The sequence below is a fragment of the Zophobas morio genome, unplaced genomic scaffold (assembly GCF_036711695.1).
Source record: "Zophobas morio isolate AGI-343-1 ecotype UQ-CSIRO unplaced genomic scaffold, CSIRO_AGI_Zmor_V1 ptg000024l, whole genome shotgun sequence".
Lineage (NCBI taxonomy): Eukaryota > Metazoa > Arthropoda > Insecta > Coleoptera > Tenebrionidae > Zophobas > Zophobas morio.
In genome coordinates this window covers 10,343,225-10,368,984 of record NW_026972129.1, presented here as the reverse complement: position 1 = coordinate 10,368,984, position 25,760 = coordinate 10,343,225, and the positions used below count along the sequence as shown (strand labels likewise).

At 31.5% G+C, this 25,760-nt stretch overlaps 1 protein-coding gene across 3 annotated transcripts in view; it reads left to right on the top strand.

The window, feature by feature from the left end:
• The window catches only part of LOC135135097 (nuclear hormone receptor FTZ-F1), an 87,099-nt gene that overhangs the window by 21,818 nt on the left and 39,521 nt on the right, over nucleotides 1-25,760 (top strand). Inside the window, exon 1 of one of the 3 annotated variants that reach the window (XM_064064081.1) lies at nucleotides 786-842. The exons of the other annotated variants lie outside the window; for them this stretch is intronic. The gene's annotated coding sequence lies outside the window, so the exon portion shown is untranslated. Of the gene's footprint in view, nucleotides 1-785; nucleotides 843-25,760 lie in introns of those variants that run through there. 3 annotated transcript variants of the gene reach the window in all.

The window sequence follows — 25,760 nt, the reverse complement described above, 5'->3', positions numbered from 1 at the left end:
AACTAATTTTAACTGCTCCTTGAAATTCTTTATAGAATTCTATAAATTATATTGTGAAATAAGTAATAAGCAAAGCCAATGGGATTACATTACTTGATTATTGTTACACATCGATACGTTAGATTAAAATCCTTGATAATTACAATGTTATCTATATTGTTTATTTACGTGGCTGGATAATAAAATTTTGATTTGGCCAGCAATCGGAATTGGTGAGGTCAAACGTGGGTAATTTTAGCAGATGCGGTTTTTAGATTATGACTGAGGAATATGACTGTGCGCATGTGTAGCCTACTGACCCACTTACCCAGTGACATTGGTATTACTTTTGTTTTCGTTATTTCGCAATTATTATGATAATGTGAGAGATATGATTAATACCATAATGTAGGTACTTGACGGTTTACTACTCTACGTTTTTGTTTGTTTACACGTGCTGAATGTGTTCATAGACGAGGAGTTATCTTATTTGATATCACTAAATTTTCAGTGCATATTTTTAGGTTACGCATAAATAATAATTAAAGTGACGAATTTTAACTAAAATTGTTTGCGTATGTGCATTCTGCTAGATTAACATTTTGTACCTGAAGGTCGTAATTCCGTTTAAAGCAACAAAAACAGTTCGGTTCCATTAAGGCCCATTGTCTAGTAATATGATATAAGAGATTCGATAATTAATTTTTCTGCGACGTAATCTATCTGTTGCTCACTTAATTCGCAAAGATAGTAAAAGTGCAAATGTATTATGTGTGTATGTCACTGTCATTAGGTTAGTGTGTCAACGAGAGTGAATCCAGCTGAAGTTGTCTACAATGGTGCCAAGGTCGTCTGCTAACAATGTAAATATTCTTGAAAATTATCAGACATTTGACCCATTTCTACAAAATTAAAAAATTCATGACTTGTAAACAACATGTAAATGACGGATGACTCTTCGATAATTATTATTAATTATAGCTATAACACCAATTACGTTAATTTCTAATTCATGACTACTGCTAGTAATATTGTGATAAATGAAACTTATTTTGTGCAAAAACAAAAGCAGTTAAATAAACAAATGTACATTGTGTTTAAAAATTCTGAAATACATTATCCAAAACAAAATCAAGTGTGGAATAAAAGTGTATAGCGTGTGTTCGAAAAAAAACTCAGGTCTGTACAGCATAGGGTGATACCTTCAATTAAATCTTTTTAAATATAATACGATCTTATTTAAAGAATTTTGTTTAGTTTTTAACGCTCATTTATTTTCGACTACGAAACTCAATTTTTTGTTTTGTAATGACAGATATATATTTTTTTAGAGAATGTTTCTGAATTGATTGAAGTATCATATTATATTTAAGAAAGTTATTTGAAAATATTCTCCCCACATGTATTTTTATTTTATGAGCATAAGCTAGGGAAGTATTGTAGCTCTGTTGTAGGGCTCATTTAGGGAATAGCTAATTTCATATAGTTTTGACGTTTCATAACCCCTAGAGTATGCAAAAGTGGGTTGCTCGTTTCCATCTTGTGTGTCGTTTATTAGAGCTTCTATTAGACAAATAATCGTTGAAACTAATTTTGGGTGTATTTTAGGAATATCTTGTGAATTGTGAAACGCTAACCAAAATGTATATGATCATCCCACTAACATTATTTGATGATATCATCTCAAAATTTTGTAGCGTAAATCCCATTTAAATTTTGTAAAATAACATGTTCGCTTACTTGTGGTTTATTAATCCGCTCTTATTTTATGTGTTCAACATGCTGATTTATGGAAAAACGTTTAAAATTGTATAACAAAATTTTACAGTTTAACTTAAAAATTATAAACCGAAGCATGGTAAATCGCTCATCAAAATGTGTATGTTTATCCTCTTCAAAAATTTGATGACGTGTTTTCACTGAATAAATGCGATCTAAAATGTGCAGAATATTATGACTTATGAGTCTACACTTGTACGTCATCGGTGTTCGTATTTTTTAAAACTATTCATCCAGACGTGCAAAAAAATGAAGCAAATTATGTTATTCATTCGACCAAAAACGGAATTTATTTTCCGAAATTTTGGGAATTTGGGAACACTTCTATTGATATTCATATTACAATGTACCTACCCAAATTGTTATATTCAACCATACTACAAAGTTGATAACGTCATCACAAAATTTTATTAACAAAAACTCTTTCGAAACATTCACAATTCGTGCCGATCTTTGTTTTAATGTAGGGGATTTTCATAAAGAAAATAAAATTCATGCAACCAAATTTTATCATTTCTGTAAGAAACTGGATTTGATCATTGTATCTCAGGGGTGAGGGAAGTTGTGTCTAAATAACTTTAGACCACTTTTTTATTTTGCGGTTAGTTTCTCACCTTGGAAAAAACACAATAATAAAATAAGGCCAAATCAAAATATAGATCTTAAATTTGTACTTGAAATGTTATTGATGTCACAAAAAAAAGATTCCAGTTGTTTCTGTAACCATCTTTTTTTAATCAGATTTGTTCTATATTTTGTGGATTTCATTCTGAAGTAAATTATTATCTTAATTAAAACAAATATAAATACATCCTCTTCGAACTTAAGCTATGTGTATAAGTATTCGTATTTATTTACTTAATCTAATTCACTTAATTTTGCGTCCCGAGCGTAAGCGACTAGCGAAAAAGGAAAAAAATAGGTCCCCGTTTTCGAAATCAAGTGTATCTAAAGTGTGCAAAATAATATTTCGGTAGTTATGATTTAGAAATCGAGATCTATTTTTAACTTTATCGACATTAAAAAAAGCGTACAATTGTACAATTTATTTTCGGAGCTACGAAACCAACTGATCTGAAATTTTGGGGAGGTTTTAGGTTTTGACGAATATGTATCGGTAATCGAGAATTTTACCAATTTATCCTTTCTAAAGAGTTGATGACGTCATTTCAAAATTTTGATTGTTAAATCTCGCGTGAAATTTAATTTGTATTTAATTTTCCCGAAAATTATAACAATGTTGATATTATTAGTGCCACATTGTTCGTATGAAAATTGATATATTTATCTCCACTGAAAAGTTCACGTCACCACAAAGTTTATAAAGAAAATCTTATTTGAAACATACAGCACGTTATTTTATTGTATTTGTAATGTAATAAACAACCCCTAGTTTTATTATAACATATTATGGTTCCTTGTGAAAATTAATTTTGATATTTAGGGAAATTATGGCTAAATAACTTTGGAACAATTTTTTTTTCTTGCATGTAACATCTCTGTTTAAAATATAGAATGCCGGTTGAAAAAAAAATACCTATTTTAGTACAATTTCGATTTCCAGGAAATCGTCTAATTCAAAATTCGATGTATCAAATATATGCAACTTTAAGTACATTTTGAAATTATTGTTACAATAATGATCAATAATTTGTGAATTGATAGATATTTGAACTAAATATTTTAATTAAAGGAAAAATAAAGAGTAATGTATAATACATAAGTTCAATGTAACTACATATTTTATAATAATTGGTCTAAGTGCAATTATTATGTGTGCCATTGTTAATTGTATGTCACGTTTACTGCTTCCACCGTTTACTGACATTTCGATAAGATTTTTTTTATTTTAGTCTATTCTAAAGTTTTTATGTTTATCTGTATTTGTATTACGCGTGTATTTGATAGCCTTGACATGCTAGTATTAAAAAAGTAGTGTCATTGTCAGTGGGTTAACGTGTCACGTTAATTAAAATGTTATAAAAGAGTGATGGACGTAACGTATTGATGACGAATTCATGTGAATATTTTTAAAAAATTATCTTACCCAGTACTGATCTCTTAAAAGTACTAACTAATTAGTGCATATATTGAGAACATTTGTGACGATTTATAATAGTGCTAAAATTTTATGACGATGACTGATTTCGAGCTAAATATTATATTCAGAAGCTAGTGTATATATTTTTTGGCGCAAGCGATAAATTCCAATTTTTTTGCAAAATACGTTCTGCGAAAATTGACTACGTTAGATTAACACAAATTAACCAAAACATATTTTAATTTAAAACGCATAAAACAACAACTCTTCTACATTTTCTTTATTCGTCACGTTTATAAGAATTTAACTGCTTCCATATCCATTGGCGTGTAAATTATGCAAATACTATTAAAAATCAATCTCGGCACATAATGATTTTAAAACGGGGAGCGGCAAAACAAGTTTCCATAATTCGCAACTGGAATCATCACAAAAACACGTATCAAAAGTAGGTTATACAAAAACAAATTACTCTTTAAATAAAATCGAGAGTAAAATGCCTGCTTTACCTGATTTGGTATGTCTAGATTCACCCAGCGACCCCACCAATTGTGTCCTACTGACCCACTGACACTGACCACTTTTGCTTTCGATACGATGCTGCTATTGCGCAATTTGTGATAGCAAAAGTTACACCTGTCTTTTGAAAAATAACTCGTGTTAAACGGTCAATTATTGCTTGTGCAATATCTAGGTTTTTCTCATACATTAATTAGTGCATTTTAAACTGCATGCATAATAATAATGATAATTATTGCTCCGGTATTTGTGTCAAGAAGATTTTATTTATGGGGCACATGCGAATGGGTTTTCTTTTACCAGTCGTTTTCTTACTTCAAAAAATCTGTACATAAGGCTTTATTAATTATCTGTACCTTATAATTACGTATTTATTGTGATATTACACATACATGTCTTTTATCAGTTGGCTCTGAGGGTTGTGTAATTACACAGAGGCTTTGTAATTAGTCATGCGTTAATAAATCAAATACAGTAATAATTTATAAGATTAAATACTGCAGGCATATTTATTGCCGTGATTGTCTTCTCAATTTTTGTTATTTTTTATAAGATTGGGTACAAATACTTTTGGATTCTGTTTTTTATGTTCAAGTGTTTTAAGTATTTATTAGTCTGTGGAAAGAGATTTTAAGTACATTGTTTAAGTTAAAGTGTAATTGTGCAATTTCGATTTTAATAAAAGATAAGATTGTAATCGATTTCAAACCACTACAAACACGAGTATTTTTAATAAAACGCGTTTTCGTATTTTTAACAATTCTACGTGTCTTCGAAGAATTTGTTCGGTGATTTTGAAACTACAGTATTTACAGAATTTTTAATAACTGTAGTAATAATTTAAGCCAGAATTTCCACTGAGTAATAGTTACGAAATTTCATACAAAAATGGTATTCACAATCCCCACCTTCTTTAAGTTGATAAAACACACTTGATTAACATACATTTGAGGAATTATTATATTTTTTTCTTCAATTAATGTAACTGGGTCTAGTGTAATGTGTTAGTGGGTCGCATTGACCCGTTTTTAACCTATTTTAAAATTTCCTTGGCTCCACTTCAGCTCGCATGTTTATACATGAAAAAATTATGTTTTAAGTGTGTATTTACATGCATGCGTATTTATAACTTTAATTCCACGTATATGATAAAGATAAGCTTTTTACAGAAAGTATTTAAACTATTTTTCTTGTTTGTGGTGTAACAAAATTTTTTCGTTTACCTAGTTTTCAAATAGAATTATGTACTTCGGAATGTCACTTTCTTTGTTATTGATTACTAATTTTACAGAAACCGTTTGGATATTATATATTTTTTCTGGTCGATAGATGTTTAAAATTTACTATTGAAGTGAAGATATTGTTTACAAAATATTTTTGATTAAGAGATTATGTGTATAACCTTAGTTATACATAAACAAGGCAAACAAGTAAGTATAAAGTGTTGACGTTGATGATTTGTGAATTTGTACGAAGAATTGTCTGTCAAAATTAAAGCTTGACATATCTATTGGAGGTGTTAACACTAGTGTCTTAATTTAAAAGTGACTGCCTTAAGAGGGCGTTAAAAAAATGTGGACACTTTCTTGTATAATATTTGTAATCTTAAAATGTCATATATTTCGGGGTTCATGTCACCCAAATATCAAAAAAAAGTAATAAATTCCGTATACCCAAATCTGACAGCTTTTTTCCTCAGAAGCATTTAGACTACAGAAAATTGATCTAAACTTATTTGACCAGAACTGAAGCACAATCAGATTTCTTAGATAAATTACGAAAGTTAATTCAGTCAATTTTATTGTTTTTATATACGTATTAGATATTTTTTATTTTAATATGAAGGTTTTTCACAAAAAAGAAAAATTGCAGACTTCATTAAATAGTATTGTCCTCGCAGAATTATGGAACAATTAAATGAAACACGTTTTAATTAAACAATAAAATTAATTGATTCATTCAATCAAACAACGCTGCGTCGCTATTGGCAAATTTTTATTGAAGTTTTGCGACGACGTCATTGATTTTTTAGAAGAAATAGGAAATATATTTTAATCGTTATTCTGTAGCCATTAAACCAATGAATGATGCATTATCAGAATAAATAAAAAACATTCTACGATAAACTGTTCAATTTGCGTTTAAATTTGTATTTTTCTACGATAATAAACCACAAATAAAGGGATATGTCATTGTACATATTTCAAACAAGTTTTACTTAACAATTTGATGGACGACGTACCATGTGCATGATAATCTTTGAGTCAGCAGAATTTTAAAATAATAGTTTTGTAACTTCTAAGTTAAATTGTGCAACGTTGAACAATTTTGTATTTTTTCTCTAAAACCTACACACATGTGTAATAGAGCGAATTAATAAGACACGGGTGTGGAAGCATATCTGCACATTCAACTAGGAGTTACTTAGCAAAATTCTGAGATGACGTCATCAAGTTTATGCAAGGTATGAACGTATGAATTGTGACCAGCGATTTACTATGTTCACGTCAAACTCAAAGCGTGCGCAAAATTTCAGCACAATCGGATTAAACTTAAATTTGGTTAAATTGTTAGATTTTATTGTACACATTCCCTTTTATTTTCAAAAACCTGCGTAGATAAGCGATAAATTCAAGCTTAAGTTATATTATGTTGTAGGAATTGTTTAGCAAAATTTGGAGATGATGTCATACATTTTTGAGGGGTGAATCAACGTCAGATGGCCTTTTATTGTGTATGTGGCAACCTTAATATAACTGTTTAATCGTCTCAAAGATTATTTGTCTAATGAACACGCCAATTGATGAAGAGACAGCAGACCGACGGACAGACAGACGGAAACGTTAATTTTCTAAGAACATTGAATAAATACAAAATTAGCCATTCTCGAGTAGATACCCTATTGCAAGATTTCTTGCAAAATGTTTTCAAATTGAATGCGGTATTTTTTTAAGTGAGTTAAATAGAATACTGTTTGCTTTTACTACCTGAGTGTAAATTAAAGAAGTATTGAAAGCGGATCCATCCATGGGTAGTTTCATGTTTTCTGGATGACATGACCCCCTAGAGTACGAAGCAATAGGTCTGCCGTCTGTCCAGATTTTTTTTAGACAGATAATCTTCGAAACTACTGGATCGATTTTTGTCTATTTTTGTCGAATCACCCTCACTAACAACTTGATGACATCGCCTCAAAAGTTTTTGCAAGAATATTATTTAAATGTTTTATGAAACCGCTGTGAGTTTTTCCCTTGGGCAAATGTTCACAAAAAAAATAAAGTTTTTATTAGACAGATGATCTCAGAAACTACTAGACTTATTGTTGTTTAATTTTAGATGTGTAATGAATATCATGTAGATGGTAACTTTAACCAAAATTTGTCTAGTCATTCTAGTCATTCCCACCATGATAACATCTGCTCATTATATTGCGTTGTTAAGGTTATCCAAATTTTATTAAATAATACACCTACTCTTGTACACGTGGTCTATGAATCTTCCATCATTTTTATCACAATCACTTTACAGTTTTTTTTTGTGCAGTATTGTCCACGTAGCCAATATCTTCGTCATGTATGAAATGTTGGTTAACCGGCAGATTCTCAACTAGTCCTCTTTTTGTCTGGATGCGAATCCCATCCTTGCCGAATGTTTTTTTCACTTTGATTTGTATTATCTATATTTGCTTTTATTTATAGGCGTTATAATAAAATAAAAATATGTAAAATTCAGCAAAATCAAATTTATAATTTTTCGAAAAAAACTGGAATTTTAGACCAATTTTTTTCAGTAGTATAATACTCGACATGATTTTGTTTTCTCAATTACTTGTTCTACCAAGATACTTCAGTTATTGGAAAAAGACATAATTTTCAAAAGTTGTACTGTCAAGTGGTGCAAAAATCTGTAAAATGAGTATATAATATTATATCGATGCCGGAATTTCCGAAAATATTTTGTTTTACTAAAAGAATGGATTGTGGATTTTAAGTGTTTTAGTCAATATACTTATAATATATTTTTCAGTTACATTTATAACATTACATTTAAGTGCTTTAAAATAAAAAAAGGGGTAGACAATTAACGGCATTTAATTTTCGTATATTTGTAAAACAACTAAAATAATTAGTGTAGAGGAATAGAAAACCAAAGATTTTACAGTCACGCCAACAAAACTATCTTAAGCATGCCAAAAAAAATTGGTCTAAAGAGTTTAGACAGTACTTCCCTCGCTGTCGGAAACGTGACGACTGTATGCCTATATGTTTTTTTTCGCAGTAGACTTCAAAGCATTCGGTTCTGTAGTTGCTGGGTAAATCAATAAAATAAATTTACGCATTCATTAATTTTTTGCGTCACCCTGTATAAACACATTAAAAAAATATGAATGGAATGATAAATTACAAGTACAGGCTCATCATATTTTGTACATTTTACATAGGATTTATTCGGCAAACTTTTGAGCTGATGTCATCAGTTTTTTGGAGGAGATAAGCAAATATATTTTGACTAAAAATTTGTTATGCTTTTTATAACTCTAAAACATCTGCAAGTTTTGAAAACATTCGGTTCTGTAGCTCCTGATTAAATCAATAAAATACATTTATGCATTCATTAATTTTTTTGGGTCACCTTGTTTATGCAAATCCAAAAAATATGAATGGAATGATAAATCACCAGAAGAGACTCACCATATTTTGTACATTTTAGATAGGATTTATTCAGCAAAATTTTGTGGTAACGTCATAAATTTTTTTGGGGGGATGAGCAAATACATTTTGATAAAAAACTTACCATGCTTATGATAACTTTAAAATATCTTCAAGATTCCAAAGCATTCGGTTTTGTAGTTCTTGAGTAAATCAATAAAATACATTTACGCATACGTTAATTTTTTTGAGTCACCTCTATATGCAAACCCACAAAATTTGAATGGAGTGATAAATCACAAGTTCAGACTCGTCATATTTCGTACATTTTAGATAGGATTTATTCGGCAAACTTTCGAGCTGACGTCATCAATTTTTTGGAGGGGATAAGCAAACATATTTTGACTAAACATTTATTATGCTCTTTATAACCTTTAAACATATGCAGCATTTCAAAGCAGTCGGTTTGGTAGTTCCTGATTAACACAATCAATTATATTCACACATCCATTAATTTTTTAGTCACCCTGTATATGCAAATCGAAAAAATTTTAATGGAATAATGATAAATCACAAGAAGAGACTCACCATATTTTGTACATTTTAGATAGGATTTATTCAGCAAAATTTTGTGGTGATGTCAAATTTTTTAGGGGGAACGACCAAATACATTTTGATCAAAAATTTACCATGCTTGTGATAATTTTAAAACATCTTCAAGATTTCAAAGTATTCCGTTTTGTAGTTCTTGAGTAAATCAGTAAAATAAATTTACGCGTTCATTAATTATTTTTTTGAGTCACCTTATGTATGCAAATCCAAAAAATATGAATGGAGTGATAGATCACAAATTAACACTCATGATATTTTGTACATTTTAAATAGGATTTATTCGGCAAACTTTTGAGCTGTTTTTGCATTTGTGGTGGGGATGATTAGAGACATTTTGGTTAGCGTTTTACCATCTACATGATATTCCTAATATACATACAAAATTTGACAACATTCGGCTCCGTACTTTCGGAGATGATCTGTCTAATAAAAATACGGACAGACAGACAGACGGAAACGGGAGACCTATTTCTTCGTCCTGTAGGGGTAATGAACGGTCGAGAAAACGTAAAAGTAGAGAGTCGGCCGACGGACTCGATTACAATACTTCCTTTGCTTACGCTCGGGAAGTAAAAAAGAAAAAGAATGTAGAAAGAGAATTTTCTAACAAAACAAAAAATTGCATAAAAGTATTTCGTACGTTGAGCGAAATATTAATGAGACTGTGGATCTTAAAAAAAAAAACTGTGAAGTATAAATGCACAAAACATACTCTAAAATTAATTACCGTAAATCTCTCAGAGCTTGGACAAATTAACAGAAAGCCGAATATGCACTTCCATCATGTTTTCTCTATATTTTAAAAGCATTGTGGTCAATAAAATGCGTATTAGAGGTTATTTTTATTTAACTCCCAATGTCTTTGAAACATGAAGTAGATTTTGTTACAACACTGGTCTTGGGGGAAAAAGGTTCAATAACTGTTTCCTGTTAAAAAGAAACTTAGAATTTAAATTTACCTCGGTACATTGGAAACAAAACAAAAAAAAATTATGTCATCTACGGAAAAACCGACACAGACGTAGTGTTAACGGGATAGTCGTTTTATATATATAATTTGTAATACATATTTAATTAATCGTTCTAAAATTGAAACCCCTATCTTTTCAGTATTTTTATTTTATGGATTCCTTGGTCTAATTAATTGTTCCGAAGGTCAAATTTCTATGTTTTCAAATAACTTAGTACTTTGAGTGGAAGGTAAGCTGGGACACCCAGTATATTTATGTCAGAATTGATCTATCGATTTTTATCTTATTATATTTTGATCGTGAATATTGTTTTATGAACATTTATTATCATGACTCTAGATAAAATACACGTGTAAATATAAATTGTGGTGACCCAGAAAAAACTGTAACGGTTTAAGGAAAAGAGGGTGATGTTTCTTTAGAATTTTACTACTTAAACAAAATGATGCACACTTTAATACATATTTATCTTATCACTGAAAAAAAGAATCACTACAATAAAAACAACCAGTTCGATTGTTGAGTTGGCTACGTTTCATGAGTAATTTTTTTTCCAAATGAGAACTCTAGCTGCTTGTAATTGGTTGATTTTTTTTACACCGTTGAAGGTTACTATAATTGTTAGCGTCAAAAAAATGGGATAGTAAACTACGCGTTACTTAATTAAAAATTCCGGTAATCACAACGCAAAGCATTAATCTGTGGTTATTTTGAAATCTTATCCACGGCGCGTGGTTGGCGTCCCTGGCCGACGTTGGCGTCGCCGAAGTGGGTCTAGTGCACTGGGTATGTGGAACGAGGCAACCTCCACTATCGACGCCTTAATCAGAATTCGGACAGAAATGTGCTTTCAGCCAAACGGAGCCTTGGAAAAATTTTATATTAGTCATGGGATGTGTAGATGCGTCGCATGCGATTCGTTTTAGGGCAGGATCATTGTGCAACGACTGTGAACAATATATGGTGCTGAAATATTACATAAGAGAGTGAAATTCGTCAGGCAGTTAAACTTTCTTTAAACCTACGATTTCACAAATTAAGCTTGAAAACCTTAGGAAAGTTTTCAAATTAACTTAATTGGACATTACCGAATTTATGTGGTTCCATCTTTCCACATAATTGCCTATTATATTCCAGTTTGTATCTAATTTAGGCAAAGTTGTAGTGTATACATTGGACGGCTATTTTCAGGACACACGAGTTGAGGTGTACGCTGATTTAGGGAAACAAATTTAACTTTTGAATAATTGTTTTCAGAAATCTCGTTCAAGAATTAAAAATAATAATTAATATGGTTATTTTGACAGGTATGTCTCAATGTATAATTTCTTTTTTATATTGATCTTCATGTTAAGAAAATGTTTAAAAGGTGGTAGCATGGTGCAGCATTGCGTGAATAAGCATCCTTCAAATTTTTCAGTTTTGTGTAAAACTTTGAATTATTTTTAAATTACATTCTTTGCACTGTTATCACCTTATTCACACAAATAATTGCATGCGCTATGTAATCTAAAGTCGGTTATACACGCGCAGGTAAATCTGAAAACTTGTAACAGAAGTCTGTAAATATTTGCTGAAAAAATACATGTTGAGTTCTGCAGGTTTGAAGTGCAAAAACTGAGAATATTTAAATATTTTAATTCAGAACATTCTAAAAGTCCGAGTTGTTTATTTTTTAATTGGATGAGATATTCGCCTCTTGATTCCAACTATTATATTGTTAAAATAGATAGCGAGCCCTAAAGGAGGCGTTAATGTGTACAAAGTTCAGCTTGGTCAAAGTTGTTTTTAACTCGTGATTCACAGATTTAAATTTTCCTAGTGTTGTTGTTGTTTATATGAAGTCTTTTCTTGTTGTGGATAACATGAACAGTACCTATGTTAGAAAAAAAAGTTACCAATATAAGTTATGATATCTTTCTTTCAGAAAAAAGGAATTTTCAATCGCGTTATGCATGTACTTATGCTATTAAATATATCAAAATTACTGAATTATAAATATGTACCATTTTAAATGTGGTGCCTAAATTCACTTCATGTATCTTAGAGTTTTTTTTTTATTGTATTCATATAATTTGTATGAACTTGCACATTTTCTTTCCTTTTTGTTTCATTTATTTTATTTTTATATAATCACAATGTCGAAAAAAAGTAAGAGTTCTAATGCCAAACGCAGTTTTTGTATAACGGTTTTTAATAATTTATTATCTTGGAAACACGTGTCATATATTTCGCAAAGCTACATAGTACCAATTGAGACTTCTCATAAAATTATCGAAAAAATGGTGATAATTAAACACAACAACCCAGTAAATCAATTCGATAAACAGAATTTTAAAGTAAAAACATGTACAGATATTAATGTACTATTTCAAGATAAAATCAATTTTTTCGTAATCAAATTACATTATTGACGGTAATGTAGTAGTTAATTTTTGTTTTTTTCATATTTCGTTTTTTAGACCGATTTATTATCGAGTGTTTTTTTCATATAATTCGTCAGTTTGAATCTTAATTTTAGTTGAACTGAATATTTAAGTAGTTTTTGGAGTTCAATTGATAACGTATTAAAATATACAAGCATTTAGATGAAAAATTGACCCTGGGTTATGTAAACCATGTATTATTTCTACGTAAGGTAAGAAAAAGATGTACGATAAAGCTTGAAAAATGATTTTATTCCATTGTAAATAGAACAGTTATTATTTATAGCGGTAATGACGACGTAATAACTTAATGAATTGTTGGGGATCTCTTGGAGTTTGCCGAATAGTGAAATTTTCCACTTTAACACTTAGCGGTGTTTAAATGAATGAGCTGACAACTACACGTGAATAAATACGCCGGATTTTGTGTAGATGGCGCAGCCATGTAAATTTCTTCGCGCATGTAATGACCACTTTCCTGCTGAAATATAGCAGGATTATGCAACCGCTATCTTGTTTTGCACTGTTTTTGGTCAATATGTGGGCGATGCAACCGTTTTTATTGTCTACAGATAGTCGGTGGGTGGATCAGCACTTTGTTAGATCTATCTGAAATCGTGTTGCAACATTTAAATAATTTATTATATTTTCATTCGTATTTCACACATGCACAACGTTTTGAGCAATTAATGACTTGTTTTCAAATGGCACGACTTGTATTAAACCGACTACTTGTTTTTATGTTTTAATTTTTTAATTGTGCTTGAACGCAAAACTGACTGGGAGCAGGACACGCTCCGGTGCGTCGGTTTCCGGTGAGATACCCCTCACTGGACGCTCTTATTGTTAATAGGTTAATTGTGTGAACGTCTGTTTAATTAATCAATTTAGTGACATCACCGGTAACATTTGATGGGAATGTCAACGTGCTGATTTGGTTTAATTCAATTTCGAAGTTTTTCTTTGTAAAAACGGGGAATTAGTAAGTGCACACAGTTGGCAGGAGTGGTATGTTTCATAAACCTACTTGCGATGTTTTTTGTCTTTGTTTTGCAACAATACGAGGAAAAATGGTTTGTCTCGACATTGTCGGATAAAGAAAAAGAAGTAGACGTGTAGGTACACACCTTGTAACATAAATACAAGCGCAGCATGCAGCACTAATAAAATTACCTGACGACAACACCGAGTCAAAATATTGACAGAGTGGTTGTTTCGATGTTTTTTGATTCTCCACTTTTGTCATGAAGGTCGTAAAACTATAAATTTTGCGCGTGCGACAGATTTCACTTTTGAATAGAAGGTATTTATGTCAAAATATTTACCTGAACAATTTTTTTCTTACCGTGTACCCAGGTAGATTTCTTCTCAGAAGTTCGGACAATTGGGTCTCGTGTCGACAAATTACCTGTCTAATGTCAATACTGTAATCTTGACAATAGTACAAGACACAAAAGTCTTCGCGAAAGCTAATAAACGGCCGGTTCTCTACAAACAAATCAGTAAAAATTGCTTAACTGAAATTAATAACTTGTTTGTGTGACTATTTTAAGGTACCTACCATGTTTCGGAATACGTTTCTACTATTTTTTGTTACCATTAACATTGTTTTTTTAGAATGGTCATATATATAGCTTCGTTACGGTTCCGAAATGGCAATAAATCTCCCAGATCGGTTCAGGTACGTGATACTAAATCGCCAGAATTCACCGAACGGCCGTGTCGTGTGCTTTCGGCTTACGCACAATGCATAATAAGCCTGAACAATTATCTTAGATTTACTGTTCAGCATGTCCTTGACACACTTCAGTAAGAGGAGTGGGATTTGACGTTGAACGTGGAAAGTGAGAGCGATGCAAAGTCCTTGTTCACTGCTCGCAGGATAGAGCTCCTGCTGGCATTTCGGGATAATATCGAAAAGCGTTTTTGTTTGTTACATTTCTAGTTGAAAGCTGTTTGATTACAAGTATATCGTTACATAAACGTTTCCTTTTGCTACTTGAAAATTCAGCCCACTACACACCAGTCATTAATTCATTGTCTTCGTATCTGTATGCAAGCGGTGTCAAAGCTGCTCCACCTACACTACAGCAATATTCGCTCGCCGCCCTGTTCCTAGTCGTGACGTTACTGGCGTTTCAACTTTTGCTACAGCTTAACGTCTGTGTTAAAATTATCGTTTTCGAAAGAGCAAATTTTTCAGGAGTCACGAAACAGCCAGATCAGTTTTCAGTACGGTTTTACTCTTTGTTACTTCATCCACGTGTCTGGCCTAATTTTTACGCCACCTGAACGAAAATAGCCTACCAAAATGTATTTGTCTTCATTACGAACTTTCACCGTTTTATGTTCGTGGCTGATATATAATGTTGCATTCGGGCGTTTTGCTTCTTCGAAAGTGGGAGATAGGGACGCTTATTCAAATCAAATGCAGTAGGAATATATTCCATAATAATCGTACGGCACATTATACACACAATTTATACACATACATGGGGCGTCGGGTTTAATATGCATTCTACATGGTTGAATTTAAATTGAGGATAAGACTGTGTGTAATTTATATTCATATATGTAGGGGGTTATTTAGCTAATTATTTGACAAAATGCACACCTATGTATCTAACTATGTAATAAACTTTGCGCATAAGCAAACTTCGTAAACTCAAAATTGTAAATTTGTTCATTAATTTAAGTTTATTAGTCCCCGGCAGTTCACTATACAAAGCATAATTAATTATAAGTACTATCATAGTAAAATTTTTAAAATGTATTACTGGATTTTTCGTTTTCACTACCAATATGTCAGGTTCGTCACTGTCCCTGGTTCTAAATAATTTACCTTCAGTTATTATCCACTTGTCAACGGACGCGCGTCCTAAGTAAATTAAAAAGAGAAAGCGTTCACTATTTCGAAAAATAAACGTACAGTTTACTTACAAAGAAATACCTGTTGCTCCCATTATGTTAGAAGCGTATACGTGTTCAACGAAATTGGTGTATTGAAAAATGATGTTTTGAAACTTTTGGCTTTACAGGCGGCACGCTTACCTGCCGTAAAAATGTTTGTTGTGACAGGTGAGAAATAAATTTACTTTTGAAACTTCAATCGTCACAAGATTTAGTAATAAATCACTTTTCTTCCTCGGAAATAGTTCAAGTGTGAAGGCAATAGAGTTTATTTATCGGAGAAATTTACTGTCTTACAATTAGATCGAAGCGTGCATCTGAACTGGCTATATGAGATTTTCGTCGTAGAATTTGTGTTGTTTGTTTTGACTTTGTGCATTGTTACAGGATTTATTGTTATTCGTTGAACTTTTTTCTCTTTTTTGTGTCTTGTTTAATCGACAGTATTTGTTTTGCAATCTATTAAAATAATTCATGGAAATAGTCCAACACGTGTAAGCTATTCCCGCTTTGTAATAAATAATGGAATATATGATTCAATATTTCATTAAAATTTAAATATAACAAAAGTAAATCAGACACAGGTTGTTGTGAAATCTTCTGTTCGACATATTTTTTCTCTTTAAATTGTGTCATGCTCTGCAATCAGTTACGCTTCGTGGTTGTCCTTGCTATCAGTTTAACAACATGATTTTTTAAGTCAATTTTTTGACGGTATTGCATTGATCGATTCTCTTTGTATCGGAAAAATCTTTTGAGAGAAACCAATTTCTGTCGTTTTCGAATTTCTCAAGATTGCCGAGACGGTATTAAAATTCGTGTAGCAAGAGTTCTTTCTTTCATTCATAACGTGCAGCTTAGGCTCTGCTTGTGGCACGGTAATAAAACCTTGGCACATTTTTATTCGGATAATTTATCAGTGGCGCCGTTTCAGAATTAGTTGTTTTTACATGAATGATAATTTGGTTTGTCTTCCATCGGGGTCGATCGATTGGAACTTATTTGAAATTACATTCCAGAAAATCAATGTCGACAAATGACACGAGCGTCGTGACGCTCGCATCGCCCTAGTTCCGCGCCGCGACGCTGACCTACTGAACTTAAACTACTTACTGGACAACGTGGTGTGTTTAGATTACGTCGAGATAACGGCGTGGTGTGATAACAGTGGTAGTAATTACATTTTGTGTATGCTACATCGAGTGAGTTCGATTGACCTAATTCAGGATAATGTAGGAATTAAGTTTTTTTGTTTTACCTGCGCATTATTACTCGAAATAAATTTAAATTTTTCTGTCCTCATCGATTGTAAGGAACCCCTATTGTTTACTAATTAAAAATTGCACAATGTTTACGCGAAATAACTTTAAAAAAGCGAAAGTCCACCTAATTACTTGTGGCTCTTACCCAATTCTCACTGTTTAAAATTTACTAAATTGGCGTCGCTACAAAACTCATCAAACTAACTTGTAATAATTATTGTCCTTAATTAGCGGTTGTTAAAATGCAAAATTGAGGTTGTAGGTGTGGATTGTAGTTGACAATATGGACCGCTGAAAATATAGGACATGCAGATAACAACAATAATGGTACACTCACACAAAGTAACAAATAGTGTGTAATTATAGCGAAAGATATCTGTATAATTAAAGTGTTAAGCAAGAAAAACTTATGCCTACACCAGTTTTCATAATCGGCCATAGATTATGATATTCGTGTTGGAAATTGTCCAGTTTGTTCACACTTTTCCAAATAGGCAACATTTAAAAGAAAAGTCAAAAACATAACGTAGACAGTTTAGAATTTTGCATGAAAAATTGTACGTAAAGTCGTAAACTATTTTGATATGGATTTCCCTTCGTTACACAGTCACGAAAAATCGTAAAATCTTCCACTTGACAAATTTCTCATGTGTTAGTCTTTATTCATCACTTTTCAAGCGGCTGGTGAAGCAAGTGGTGTCGAAATTAGCACATCATAGATCTGGAACTAGTCGATGAGTAATACTTAATTATAAAATAATCGCACAATTACTACGTCTATAATTAAATACGCAGCATTATGCTATATTACAAGTGTTTTCCTCTTAAAAAATTTAAATCTATCTTCATCATCAAGACATTTTAATGAAAGAAACAACACTAACTGGTCTCCGAAACATTTGTGTCAAGGATCATGCAATTTGTGTAGATTTTGGTGAATGTTAAGACACATTTTGTAAGAGATATGATAAGTATGAGTAAAATAACGGATATTTGGGTAATAATAGAATTTATAAATGTTGCTTGAAATTTTTGTTAAGTACGAAAAGCCAAAATTAACGAAACTGGAGTAATTTATTCAAAACATACGTAGAACAGCAAACTGTGCAATAAAACACATTACAGTCGATGAATTAGACCAATATAACCTCATCTGTCATATTAGATAAGAACATTTATCATGACTACCACTATATATAAATGACTTAAGATTAAACACTTTGTCTATTCTTCTTTGACCTACAAACCTAGTACACTTGAGCTGATTTCGGAAAGATCATGCGCTTGCGTTCAAACCGCTTTTATAGATCTCCTCCCCTTTCCTTCACTTAAATCGAACCACATAATGTAGTGGGAATTTTCGTTATTAAATATTTTTTGGTTTGAAATTATTCACCACCAAGAAATTTGATCAAATCCTGTTTATTTGGATTAATGAACGGGCCGATAATTCGCACAGAAATTGTGCGTAAAATGTACGTACAAATATACAAATATGGTGATTGTAGAGGGGAGGAATCTGGGAATGGTGTCAAGCCGCCATGCAATTACGCAAGCATGTTCTACTGGCACGCATGGTCTTCGACAAACAGTTATGACATCACACGTCTAACAGGTTGCCATCCCATTCTGTCAGTAGCGAAATTATTGTGACTAGTCGGATTCACTTTTATTCGTCGAAAGTGAAACAGTACCGCATGCATAATGTTGTGTATTCACTTTCATATCCTACTTTTTGTTGGATCTACGAATACTGTTATGGAAGAACGTATGAAAAGTAAAAACGCTGCAGAAAACGAAGTGAACGATGATATCATTTGTGAAACCGGGTTATGTGTAACAGGCTTTGTAATTGAATTATAAATTTAATTATTAGCAGACGCCGTAGTCGTTGTCACCTAATAAAAGTTTCAGGTGTTCATCATTATGATTGAACAATCAAAAATTTAATTTAGAGGGACTTGGTATCCATTTTGGTGACAGTAAATACAAATTTGGTTCAAAATTACAGTGACTGAGCGTCAAATTACAAGTTCTGGCCAATTCCATCAAGTTTTTTATTCCTTTAGGTAATTAATAATTCAATAAGACAGTTAATGGCCTTTTCAAAAATTTTTTAAGTATTTTTTGATATACATAAGAAAAATCAATTCGTTTAAAAAAAACGACTGCTAATTGTGATAAGATAAGCATAATGTAATAAATAAGGACATTGTGTAGACACCCGTAGAGTGAGTTTGCTTAGCAACTTGGAATATTTATCAACAAATAATAGCTCTAGTCCATTTGTTAACATTATTATTTAAATAATTCTTAAATAATCCGAGGGCTTTCCGCCTTTTTCCTATTACATGGATTCTTATTGCGGCACTACTACATGTTTTTTAAAGCTTTTTTTATGAACAAAATTTGGCAATCCCATCCCGAACTATCCTTTTCAACATTTTACTGCCTGTCACATCGACTATACCTAAAGTGTTAGCTGCAATTGGCATTTTAATGGCACTGTTCACGTTATTTAGTTTTCTTCATTGAAAGAAATTTTGAAATTTGTAACACGCTTCGTCAAAATAATGTCATCTTTGATAGATGTTTTCCAAGAGTAACTCTTTTCTTAAGGAAGATAAAAGACTCGAATATACATAGTTGTATAAAAAATGAACGTTGTAAAAAAGATCATATTTAAAAAACTAAGGTTGACATTTGACAACATCGTTAAGCATTTCAAACGACAAGAATATATGTACAGGGTGAGTCACTAAGGGTGGGGTCCTTCATTGTTATTAGAGATAGAAAAAAAGCTGAACATTGAAGTGCTACGGTTCTTTGAGTCTGATGTAATAAAATTATTTTTGGCTATATTGAGACTTCGCTCATAATTTAGTTTTGTTTAAACAAACACCCCATATGATTTTACATATTCAAGATCTATGTTGCAATATTTTATGGAGAGATAAACAGAGGTATCCACTTTGTTGTGGTGTCAATTAAATCAAATTGTGATATACACAGTGTTCATAAAAAAATCTAAAATTTTACAATTTTTAAATGTCCATATTTCAATTGTTTCAATAGAATGCCGTGTATTTTATTACTGCTTTTTACTCGATTTTTTGTTCTTCTTTCAATAAGCTGCTGTGTGCCCCAGAAGAGTAAAAAATCGCAATAAGTATCAACTTTAAACATACAACATATTTAACAAAAATTAAAAAAACAAAAACCAGAATATGATGAAGTAACAAAATTCAGGATGTTCTGTTTGAAAAAACTGAAATATCGATATTAGGAAATTGTAATAATTTATTTTTTTATTGAAACACTGTTTATTAAGAGTCAATTTTATTGGTACCACATCACGGGTAGCTTAATTTATCTCTCCACATAATAAAATAACCCTATTGCGATTTTTTGTTAACCCTTCCATTGCTGGAAAATTAAAAAAAAAATTGGAATAACGTGGCAATGTCTCATCAGAATTTCAAAAATAAACTGTAATTATAAAACCTAAGAAAATGTCACTTAAAATATGGAAAAATGTATAACATATAAAATATAATATAATTCGAAAAACTAAGTGTATTGTCCCTTAAAACGTCCAACTTTGGTCTTTGATTTTTTTGGTAGTTCTAATAATTAATGATATGTCAAGGAGCGCGCGTTTAGTGACTCACTCTGTATATAAAAATTTCGTGATCCAGAAAAATAATATCACCAAACTCATTTTTGTGTACTCTGATTGTAAAAAATAAAATTTGCTGTTTAAGAAAATATTGACAGCTTTGAAAAAATTGTTTCAAAAATGTATGCTTGTCCGAGAGATTTTGGAAACTGGCTGTCACTGAAACATGTGCACAACAGTGAACTATAATAAGTTATATCTTAATCTGAAATATGTATTCACCTTCATTTTGCCTTTTCGTCTTGTTCATATTTTACCCTTATTTTTCGTTTTTTGTTTCAAAATAATGGAATGACCTAAGACGTAATCCTCAGTATACCCTAAGATGTCAAAGACAAAACTCCCACGCTTCTCCTTTAAATAACTGTAAATAAAATATTCTCCTGTAAAAAAGACGGCCTGTGTGAGTGATACTTTTACATTGTTTATGTTGAAAGTAGAAGTTGAAGATTTCTCGCAGTGAAAAAGCAAGATGCTTTAAGCTTTGTTTATCCTTCGATCTGTTCTCTACGGACAAAATCTAATAACGCCCAGTGGATTTCCACAATGTAGGATGCATTGCCGTATTTTTTAAACACTTCGTTAAAACCTGCTAAGAAATAACAAAATAGTTGGTTTCTTTCGACAAATTGAAGTGTTGTATATGACATAATATAACGAACTAAAACCCACACCAATTTAATATTGCCGAGTGTCAGATTTTGGCATTAAATAATTTCAAATTATTTGTTATATTCATTCTTTACAATTATCAGGCATTAAATGTTTGGATAAGTCATATTCAGTAGGCATGGGGTCGAATGGTCTTTATTCGTAATTAAGTTTGTTAATTAACTAATGGAAACTATTTCAAAAGATGGAAGGGCGATAAGAAAAAGAGAAACCAATATAGGGTAGTGGGTAACAAGAGTTTTTTTCTCATTTGGAGTTTGTTTTTATCTTTAAATTGTATTTCAACGTCCGCCTTTATCAAGATACGAGTATTAAGTTTCGAAAGGATAGAAATGGTTTTAAGGATTTCAGTGAAATGTTTTTCATTTATGTGTAGCACCAAAACGCGTTACTAGAACTGACTTTTTTACTCCTCCTTCCTTTACTACTAAGGAAATTATTCAAAATATGACGGCAATTTTCTTATGTAAATCTCCGAACTCCAAAATAACTCACCTTACCTCGAAATTGGTAACCTAAATAAAAACTTTAGTAATAAAAAAGCGTTTAAAGACCATAAAAAAGTACTGCTTGAAAGACATGTTATAAGTATTTTTATGAAGTTGACACTGAAAATACATGACCAAAAAAATGTGTTACACGTTATAGTTACTTGTTATTTCTTTCAAGGTATTCATTTTTACTACTATCTCGGGATTCACAGTATAAGCGTGTCTATAATTAGTTTAAAAAAGTACAATAATAATTTAATGATCCGGATAGACCATTCGAATAAAAAATTACTATTTTTATTCTATTTTATTTAGTACTTATATGATTACAAGACTTCACGAACACTTGCTCCCTAGATACAAGTGGTGGTTGTTGAACACTTGTTATCACGTTTGATAACGGGGTAAGACATAACAATAATATCTTTTGACTTTTTTATGTTAATGCATTTTTTGACACTTGTATTTAGAGTTAACATCCTCTCAACGAGTTCTAATTCGCTCAATATTCGTTCAAGATTGCTTATTGTTCTTACACTAAGTGGCGATAGCTTCAATCTCATACAACAATTTTTGACTTTTGGAGTTCAAATAGGTCATTTTCCTTTTGGGACTAGCTTTCAGTGGTTCAGACTTTCTTGATGGGAACTGTCAATTTCTAAATTAATTTATCCCTTACACTCAAGGATAGTCCAATAACGTAACAAACGACTTCATCCTTTTTTTTTGAGCTTTCACAAAAGTAAAAGTCGACTATTTAGGCACCGACGTATTGTTAATATATGTATCTAACTATTGTGATAATTTTATGTATCACGAGCCCCACCACAATGAAACGTCGGATTATGACAAACACAGTTTTTCAAATAATATCGTGTTATTTTGATAGTGATGGATTTTTTTTTAAATTACGATTAAAGTAGCGCAAATGACTTTTATATTTATTTACCATCCAACAACGCTTATTAGTAAAGTCCTGTTTGTCATTTTAATTATTTAAGTAGCGTAAGTATTGAAATAAATTTACATAACAAGTCAAGTTAATACTATTGTCAGTAGACCATATTTCAACACTGATTGACTAAGAAATGACTCTTTTGCCTCGTTAAATTGGATGAAAATTGAAACTAGGTTCTATATATATTCACTAATTAATAAACCTGTACAACATATATTCAGTTACCGTTCGTATCGTAATACCTAACCTACGAACAAAACATGTCCATATTGCAAACGTAATGTCATTTATAATTAATTTTATTATCAAGCTACGTATTGTTTTCGCTGAAAATGTATTCTGTGTTAGAAGTGGGATTATAACGCTTATAAATGAAATCATTAATGTACAAGAATCCGTATTTATATTAATCAAATCCATTATAGGTCTATCATACAAACATAATTATGCTGCAAAGTTTTATTTTTTCATTATAACCCGAATAATTTTACATCACCGATCTATTTTAATTAACCCACTTATTTTTATTAAGTGAGCTTATTTGAAAGAGTAACTAGAGGTAATTTAGACTTAAGGACGGGCAACATAAATCCAACTCACCTACTGACATCGATGTAGGACTCCTCATTGTTCTTTTGGGCGAAATAAATAGGTCAAACCGCTCGTTTTGCGAATTAGGTCACCTAGTTCCCGGGCGGACACATGGAATTACATCCAAACATAACAAATAAAACCTCCGCTAACAGTTTTATCTTGTATGTGTTTAAGCCGTTGGCATTTGTTTGTTTTACAACTTGTTTTTTGGAAAATATGTGTGCAGTTTTAAGACTTCGACTACACTTCAGACTATTAGTCTGTGTATCCATTATTACCGGAGCGTTGAATGTGAGTCACATAATGCAGTAAACAATGAAAAATACATCACTTTGTCCTAATGCATTATGGATTGTTACCGAGAGTTTAAAAACTTGTAAATTCTATTTTATATTCTTTAATAATGTATTAAACTCGTCGTTTGCGCTTTGGAGAAGATTTCCCGTATATGTATTAATGCATCGACGGATTTTTGTGATTTTCTCCCTGCTAGTTTTATTAGATGTCTGCGTAACAAAATTTACAACGACAGTAGGGTAGTGGAAGTAAAACGTGGTCTTCATTTATCTCTCAGGTTTTATTGCCGGCAATAAGCCGCCGGGGAAGGACTGGCAGTAGTGAGGAATGTAAAAACATTCAATCAGGACATTTAGTGTAGCAATTAGGTTATAAACTTACCAACTGTAGTCCGAATACAACATTTAACAAGAAGTACAGGAACCGTTATTTATAATCCTAATAAAATTTCTTCCGACACCTTTTGCCACCAGGTAGATCTCTTCCAAAGCGGCTGGATTAAAAATATACGCAAAATTAATGTGAATATTGTAAAAATTAAAATTATTTATTTTGTGATTGTAACATTTGTTTCTTACTCCGTTTACTTGTTGAAGTTTTTTATATTCTTGTTCCTGTAACAATGTTTTGTTTCAATTGCAAAACAACACAAAAAGTCTAGTATGATTTAAAAGTCTGTGTGGATTAAAGTCTGGTCCTTGAAATAGCGATTTTATTACAAATACATCTATCACAGTTACTTCGTGCGAAGAATAATTTCCGCATCATGGCCGACCCACGTGCGTATTGAATTTTCTTTGTAATTGAAATTAAATGAGCAAAAGTTGATATTAAACAATGGTAAGTGACCTATCGGGAAAAAAAACCACCGTACGAATTACTCGGTTCACATTTTCTACTTGTATCATGTGATAAGGTAAATTTATACGTGTAGTACCATTTGTAGCGTTAATCTATTAAACTGGACTTGTTTTATTTCCAACCTAAATTTGTTGAAAGCAGATGAATTATCGATCTAAAATATTTGTTCTAGAAAAAATTTCTGAAAAATTTTACGGGAACGCTTCCGATTGGCGATTTATTTCCAGGGGGTTACTTCCTACTTGTCGAAGAAGTACGTGAACAAATAAGCAGAAGTTCTCTCTCAAGATACACCGACGAGCGATTTATGATAGCCTCTCAGTTCGGGTTATTACAAACGGTAGTGAACAAAACAACTAAAATAAACTTATTAGGGTATTTATTTATTCATTGATTCCGTGTGTTCCGAAATATGTAAACAATTTATCTACGTAAAAGGGTAAAAATCCGATTAGAAGTTAACATTAATAATAATAATATTTCTCGAGTGGAGGCTAAGGCCAGAATCGTGAAAGGATCAATTTGACGAACGTCTGATTTCATGTTTACTCGATATTTCACAGTGCGTAGGATACGAAAGGGTAAGTTTTTCGTTTCCATGTGTATGTCGTCTACCTGTCTGTCGTCTATCCGATAGCATAATTCATAGTTTATTAGACGGTATTTGATATTATTTAACCATCTGCATTGATATCGTAATCAAAACGGTAAAACGCTAACCAAAATTTGTAAAACTGTTCGATTCAAAAGATTGCTGACCTCATCTCAAAATTTCATGAAGTACATCTTATTGGAATATGAAAATGTAACGTGCTCCTTTTTTGAAGTGTATTTTGTACACATATTATCGGCGTCTTAATATTTTCAATTAAAAATGTAGTAGAGATAAACAAGACGTCTTAAGAGATTGTGTCTAACTCTTACTTTAAAATAACTTTATATGAATTATAAGTGACGCTTTAAAGCAGTAACAATGTCCAATACGTGCTTAGACTGAATTTATTCTATTCTTGTATAATAATTAAAAAATTTGCGTAATGTTTATCGTGTAGACATTAAT